Raw genomic sequence first — 8,318 nt, 5'->3', positions numbered from 1 at the left:
ACCAATATAAATGATGTTGTATGTGGGCATTACTTACATGGAATCATGCCCATGACACGTGTGTTTGTTAAGGGCTGTCCGGTGGCAAGTGACAGAAATCCATCTCAAAATGGAAAAAGCTAAGGGAGGACTTACTGGCTTACGGAATCTAAAGGAGAGTTGGACAGCCAAGGTCCAGGAAGGACCGTGGTGTGACCAGATCTTAAAAACAACTGGCATGTGGGATTCAGACAGTTCCAAGACCCCCCTCTCTCTTCCCTATCTTTGTCTCTCCCCACGTCCAGACTCCCTTCCTCACTGCAGACCAGATAGTGGGCAAACAAGGTTTAGGCACAGGAAAGACTGTACCTGAATCCAAAAAAATCTTAAGCAAGGAATATATTGGCCACCAAGGACCCAAGCCAGAACCAGTCAGTCGTGGGCAGGGCAGGCTGGCACTGTGGTTGACACAGCTAAGGTCAAGACCTGCTACTGGACCAATCAACGACCAAGGGAGGGGTCTCCTTAACCTAACATGAGAGTTCCAGAATTCAAGAGGGAAGCAGAGCTCTTCCTAGGAAAGGGAACTGGCCAGTAATCTGAGTTATCCTCTGTCTAGCATTAAAGAAATGGATAACAAAACGGGAAGCACAGTGAGGTCCCATTTCTGTAAAAATTATGGGGCAAGGTGTTGGTCAACAGGAGAAAGAAGTCTGACAAAGTATTCTAAAGTGTTAAAAGTGATTTTCTTAGGGCGCCTGGGTGGCTCGGTTAAGCGCCCAACTTTGGCTCAGATCATGATCTCACGGTTCATGAGTTCAAGCCTCGCATCAGGCTCTCTCTGCTGTCAATGCAGAGCTTGCTTCACATCCTTGTTTCCCTCACTCTGCTCCTCCTCCAGCCTCTCTCTGTCTCTCAAAACAAAATAAACATTAAAAAAAAATTTTAAAGCAATTTTCTTGGGATGTGAGTGGCTCAGTCGGTTAAGTGTCTGACTTCTGCTCAGGTCATGATCTCATGGTCCATGGGTTTGAGCCCCATGTCGGGCTTTGTGCTGACAGCTCAGAACCTGAAACCTGCTTCAGATTCTGTGTCTCCCTCTCTCTCTGTCCCTTCCCTGCTTGTGCTCTGATTCTCTCTCTCTCTCTCTCAAAAAAAATAAGGTTATATTTTTTTGAATTAAAAAGTTGTTTTCTTGCAGCTGTGCTGTGTTTTCAACAATGAACACCAAGTATTTGTGAGATTAAATAACTTTAAGAAAGAAGAGTTAACCGGACTCCTTGAGTATTCAGTGTTGACTCATTGACACAAGCTTCCCTGTCTCTCCCCTTCGGCCAGCCCACGCTGGATTTGAAACACAAACGATTCTGTGAGCTGCACACCTCGATTGTGTCTCCAGTCACCCTTCTATCCAAATGATCGGCATCGACAGGGGTCTGGTAAGTTCAGGCCGCACTGCGCCCTGGAGACACAGTGCCCAGTAAGGGCTGGGCACTGCCCCTGAGCGGCTTCCCGAAACACAAGAGTGCATATCAGTTATGTTTTAAGGAGCTCAACGCAGAAGTGTGAGCAGCGCGCCCAGAAAACATAGACCAAAAAACAACACCTATTGTTTATGGGGATCTTGAGAGGTGGTTTGAGGCGCTTGAGGCCTTGGGGCACATGCGAAGCTGCAGGGTTCACCAGCAGTCGGCAGGCAGCTGGGTGCGGCCGGAAGTCTGAGCTCCATTCACTAAGCCCTGAGTGAGTATCTATCATGTGTCGGGCTTTTGGCTATGGGCTTGCTGATGAGATAGCAAAAGAGTTTGGGATTCAGTTCCAGAGGCTCTTGAATGCCATTCTATCCCTTTTCCAATAAAACAAATTAAAATGTGGGCTTATCACTTCTCCACAAAAGGGACAAAGGCCTTGCCTATCTGTCCCTGGGTCCTCCTGGGTGTCTTCAGCTTCTGCACCTCTGCATTAAGGGAGGCCCTGGGTGTGTGTATGAGGTGGGGGTGAGGGCTTCCCAGCGCCCTGCTTCCTGGGTTTGTAGCTCCATCCACGTGCCGGGGATATTGGAACACGGTATCTGGGGAGTTCTCCCAAGAAGTGTTACAGAGGTTGAGCTGTGTTCAGAAGGTCCTCGCTGGGCGTTGTATGGAAGGCCTGGAGTCACCATCATAGCCCTACTCTTCCAGCTCGGGGCTCCGGAGGGGTTCTGGGGAAGGGGGGTCGCTGTCTCTGAAGTGTCTTTCATGCACTAAGCCGAATGACCTTGGCCTGAAGCGCTGAGAGTTGTGTAAGATTAGGTAGCCACTTAGTCAAAAATAGCTCTCATGCTGACTCTAGCCTACAGAACAGCATCCAAGTGAAGGGGACACAGATGGACCAGAGCTGGGCACACATGGGGAAGTTCCCTTCCTGGTCCTCACCACTGGAAAACAGTCTGAGAGTGTCAGATGGGCCTTCAGAGCTGCCGACAGGTGATGTCCCTTCTTGTCTATTTGACTGCAGTAGTGCCGTTGTTACGCCGAAGCACAGAGACCAAAGGACCATAAAGACAAAAGCTCAGTGCAGACATTAGGATAATTTAAGCAAGAGAGTACAGCAGGCAGAAAGAGCACTGAACTAGGAGTCTTCAGATCTGCTAACTGCCAAAGATACTCTAGAGCCGGTCACTTTCATGTATTCTTTCAACAAATACTTACTGAGCAGTCACTATGTGTCAGAGTCCGTGTGAGCACTGGAGACACAGAGACAGTGACGGAAGTCATTCCCACTCTCACGGAGTTCCAGCTTGTGGTCAACTGTCTTGTCCCCCATGCTATGGAGAACTAAAATTTTCTGAGAGTGTCCCTGAACCGGGTGCATCACAAGACATTGGGCTTCATGGGAACAAGCCAGACCCAGTGCTTGGCTGCGTGTAGCTTATAGTGGAGAGGAAGAAACAGACAACAGACCAGACACAATGGCATCAACGAAACCCAAAGTACTTTTATAATGACAATTCCTATAAAGACTTACTGGGGGCCCTTCCACATCTGAAAGGAGGGTGTCGCTATTGAACAAATGGGATTGTTCCTATTTTCAAGGTTTCTCCCCGGTGGAGGAGCATGCCAGGGCCCTTGCACGCTCCCTCTGGAAGTGACACTGGTGGAAAACCATGTGAACCAAGTGCAAGGCAGAGGCCCCTCCCACGGCAGTTGGTCTGATACTTTTGGAGGACAATTTGGCAATGGTCATCAAAGCTTTAGAAGTATGCCTCTCCTCTGACCTAATAAGCCCACTTCTGGGAACTTACCCAAAGGAAATAATTGGATAAGTGCACAAAGATGTACATTATAATGAAGCTTGCTGCATTCTTATTTATGATAGTTAAAAATTTGAAATAACTACGAGAGTCAATATCAAGAGATTGTTGGAACGAATTGTAGTATAGCTGTAAAATGTGGTAAAATGATTAGGTGGTCCTCGATACCACAGACACAGACAGATGCCCACCTGTGAAGTGTAGAAAAGTTGTATGCAGAACAATTAGACCCCTGTGCACTGCTGGTGGGGATATAAAACAGTATAGCTCCTGTGGAAGATAATATGACATATCCTTAAAAAATTAAAGTCAGAATTATCATGTGATCTAGCAATGTCACTTCTAGGTATATACCCCAAGAGAATTGTCAGCAAGTTCTTGAAGAGATAGTTGTATATCCTAGTTTATAGCAGCATAATTTATAGTAGACAAAACATGGAAACGACATGTGTCCGTTGACGGGTAAGTGGATAAGCAAATGTGGTGTGTTTATGCAACGGAACATCATCTGACCTTAAAAAGGAAGGAAATTCTGACATGTGGTGCAACATGATGAACCTTGAGGACATTATAGTAAACAAAATAAGCCAGTCACTAAAAGAAAAATACCGTGTGATTGCACTTACATAAGTCAGTGCAGTCAAATCATAAAGATAGAAGGTAGCGTGGTGGTTGCCAGGGGCTGTGGGAAGGGGAGAATGAGGAGTTACTCTTTAATGGGCCGAGAGCTTCAGTTTAACAGGATGAAAGAGTTCTGGAGATAAATGGCAGTGGTGGTAGCACGTGATAAATGCAGTTAATGCCACCACACTGTACACTTAAAAATGGTGACAGTGGTTAAAAAAATGGCTAAGATGGTAAAATTTACATTACATGTATTTTGCCATAACAAAAATAATAGGAAAAGATTTGTACAACAGCGCTGAAAAAGAATAAAATACTTAGGAGTAAATTTAACCACGGAGATGCAAGACTTATACACTAAAACTACAAAACTGAAACTAAAGAAGATCTAAATAAGTGGACATCCATGTTCATGGGCTTAAGACTTAATATTTTAGAGGTGACAATAATCCCCAAAGCAATTACAGATTTATTGCAATCCCTACGGAATCTCAAAACCCCAAAAAGAAATTCTACTTTTCAGACATCGGAAAGCCAATTCTGCAATTCACGGGGAATTGCAAGAAATCCCAAATAGCCAAAACAATCTTGAAAAGGGAAACTAAGTGTGAAGACTCACACTTCCTGCCTTCAAAGCGTGCCACACAGCTACAGTAACCAAAATAGCGTGGTATTGCATAAGGATAATCTTTCATATAGGTCAGTGGAATAGAATTGAGAGTCCAGAAATAAACCTAGACATCTTTGACAATTCGTCTTCAACAAGGACGCCAAACCCATTCAATCAGAAAAGAATAATCTCTTTAACAAATGGTGCTGGGACAACTGGATATCTTACATGCAAAGAATAAAGTTGGCCCTTCAGCTCATACCATATGAAAAATAAACTCAATGTATAAAAGTCTAGAATAAAGGAACTAAAACTATATGAAGAAACCATAGGAGTCAGTCTTTATGACCTTGAGCACAAGTGATGGAAGAAAAAAAATACAGATAAACTGGAGTTCATAAAAATAAAAATCTTTTATGCATCAAGGCATACAACCAAGAAATGGAAAAGCAACCCACAGAATGGAAGAAAACATTTGCAAATCATGTATCTGTTGAGGGTCTGTATTCAGAATATACAAAGAAGTTGTATAAGTAAGGAACAAAAAGACAACCCAGTTTTTTAAATGGGCACAGGGCTTGAATAGATATTTCTCCAAAGAATACATGCAAGTGACCAACAAACACATGAAGAGACAATGTCATTAGTCATTAAGGAAATGTAAATCAAAACGGCAATGAGATGCCACTTCATATCCATGAGGGTGGCTGTAAAACAAACAAGTGGAAAATAACAAGTGTTGGGAAAGATGCGGAAAAATTGGAATTTTCCTACATTGCTGGTAGAAATGTAAACTGATGCAGCCATGGCAGAAAATAGTTTGGTATCTTCTCGCTAAGTTAAACACAGAATGGCCATTTGACCCAGCAATTATACTTTTCAGTATATACCCCAAACTGGGGCGCCTGGGTGGCCCAGTCAGTTACGCGTCCGACTCTTGATCTCAGCTCAGGTTTTGATCACAGAGTCATGAGTTCAAGCCCTGTGTTGGGCTCAGCACTGGCTGTGAAGCTTACTTTAGAAAGAAAGAAAAAAAAGAAAGCATATACCCCACAGAATTGAAAACAAGTGTTCAAACAAAACCTCGTACACATGTGTTCATAGCAGCACCACTCCCAATGGCCACAAGGAAGAAATAACCCAAATGCCCCTCAGCTGATGAATAGATAAACAAAGTATGATGTACCCATCCAATGGAATATTATTTGGCTCTAAAAGGGAACCAAGGTACTGATAAAGGCCACAATGGGGATGAACCTTGAGAACGTTATGCTAAGTGAAAGAAGTGAGACACAGAAGACCACGTGTTGTATGGTTCCATTTCATAAGAAATACCCAGAATAGGCAAATCTATAGAGACAGAAAACAGATTAATGGCTCCTTGGAGCTCAGGGAGGGGGGAAAGGTTGACTCCTTGATGGGTACAGGGTGTCCTTTGGGGACAATGAAAATGTTCTGGAACAAGATAGTGGTCATGGTTGTACAACACTGTGAATACGGTGCCACTGAGTTGTACACTTGAAAACCGTTAAAACAGTGAAAAAAATATGTATATTCCTGAAAAATAACTGGAAAGAGAGACACTAAAATTTTCACAGTGATTATTTCTGGGTAATGGTATGAGTGACTTTCACGCTCCTTTTTTTTTTTTTTTTACTTTCTGATCATTTTACAATTAAGCATGTTTTGTATTAATGATCAGAGAAGGTAAAAGCCACAATGAGCTGTTTTCATTTTAGAAAGCAGGAAGGAAAGGAAAGAAAGAAGGGGGGTGGAGGGGAAAGAAGGCAGGAAGGAAGGGAGGGAAAGAGGGGAAAGAAGGAAGGGAGGGATGTAGGGAGGGAGGGAGGAGAGGGAGCCCTTGAACCACCCCCCTCCTTGTCTCTCTCATGTACTTGGGGCTACAGGCCTGACTAGAGGGGCCGAGAGTTGTCAGGGTTTCTGGTGAGACACCAAGAAGGACCCACTAGGTAAACGGGGCGAAGTCACAGCCAACGCAACTCTTCACACGTGCTATGGAAAGATCCTCAAACTGTTCGTGTAAAAGGCAAGGTGTAGAGCATAGTACTTCAGTTACTGTAAACACACACATATATACACAATCACCAAGAAATGTAAACACATACATGAGCAAATGCAAAGATACTCTCTGTCAAAATGAATAAAAAACAGTAAAAACCAGTTGTCCCTGGAGAGGGGAATGGCAGGAGAGGGATGGAAGGGGGCTGACTTTTCACTCTGTACCTTTTGAGTTTGGTGGACACGGACTTTCAAGATATATACTTTTTTCTTGAATATTTGCTTTACATCATAAAAACAAAGTTTCTGAGACATTAGATAAAAGATATTCAGGTAAAAAAATATTGTTTCTGCACTGTTTTGTGTTTACCAAAGTAATAGTAGACATTACTTAGCATAAATAAAGCAGGTATTCATCAAACGTGGAAAACCACAGGGGAATGTTTAAAGGAGACACAGAACACTCCTCCTAGCTTACTTCCAAAGGGAAATGCATTTATAACAATAATAAATAAATGAAATGTATCCAAAAAATGATCTTTTTTTTTTTTTTTACTTCTCTTTTTTTCCTGAATTTTCTACACTGGTAGCTATTATTCTATTTTGGAACAAGTCTGTAATTGACCAAGTCCTTTTTTTTTTTTAATGTTTTATTTATTTTTGATACAGAGAGAGACAGAACATGAGAGGGAGAGGGTCAGAGAGAGAAGGAGACACAGAACCGGAAGCAGGCTCCAGGCTCTGAGCTAGCTGTCAGCACAGAGCCCGACGCGGAGCTCGAACCCACAAATGTGAGATCTGACCTGAGCCGAAGTCTGAGGCTTAACCGACTGAGCCACCCAGGTGCCCCTGACCAAGTTCTTAAACATAAAGCCACTAGCTTTAGGCAGATGGTAAAGCATTGCTGGCCTGACCTTGACCTCCGAGAAGCCCAGACCCTTCCCTTTGGCCCTGTTCTTTGTAGCCTCCTTGGCCCAAACCCTGGGCCCTGTCTCTCCAGCTGCCCTCGGATGGCCTGTCCTGCCTGCCAAGGCGTTCCTCTGTCCCCATCTGAAGCCGCTTTATCCCTCCGGACTCCCTGGTGGAACAGGGCTTGGCAGAGGCCAGGGGCTTCCGGATTCCTCTCAAGGAGCAGCGTGGGGGCTGTTTTGAAAGGTGTTTGTCCAACAGACACAGTATTTCCACCTTGATAGTATGTTATACAAAGTTTTCAAAATACATTTCTATTACGCTTTTATGTTAGGTTGAGCAAGAGTTATCCATTTTTAAAAAGTGGGTATGTATTTGTTGGGGGAAAACTGATGGAGAGAAATGGGCCTGCCCTGGGGCCATCCGCCCTGGCCCTCCCCCCTCCCATGCTGCCACGATGGGGAGAGCAGGAGGCAGAGGGAAGTCAAGACCTCCAGCCTCCTTGTCCCCAGACCTGTCACTGAAAAACCTTCCCAGGCTGTCCCCTGCGGTCTGGGACCAAAATTTGGAAGTTTTCTCCTGGGACGTGTTTTCTGAGCCTTACGCATACTTGGCTTGTCTGGCCTACTGTTTTTTGCGTACTTCTGCAGTAATGCTAGGTCAAACCAAAGTGGGCCTGTCAGAAACTTCCAGGGTCCTCTGGTGGCTACTCTGGCAAGGTCCTTTTATCCTGGATAATTCCTCTATTGCTTAAAATACTTCCATTTGGGAACCATCCTTCTGCAGGATCAATTCTAAATTCCTACTTAAGAACAAACAAAATGTTCATTTCTCCCCAGAACTATAAAAATATATAATTGTGGGGGCACCGGGGTGGCTCAGTCG

The sequence above is a fragment of the Suricata suricatta genome, chromosome 6 (assembly GCF_006229205.1).
Source record: "Suricata suricatta isolate VVHF042 chromosome 6, meerkat_22Aug2017_6uvM2_HiC, whole genome shotgun sequence".
In the NCBI taxonomy this organism is placed as follows: Eukaryota; Metazoa; Chordata; class Mammalia; order Carnivora; family Herpestidae; genus Suricata; species Suricata suricatta.
The sequence above is the reverse complement of the archived record's forward strand: the minus strand, read 5'-3'. Positions refer to the sequence as shown.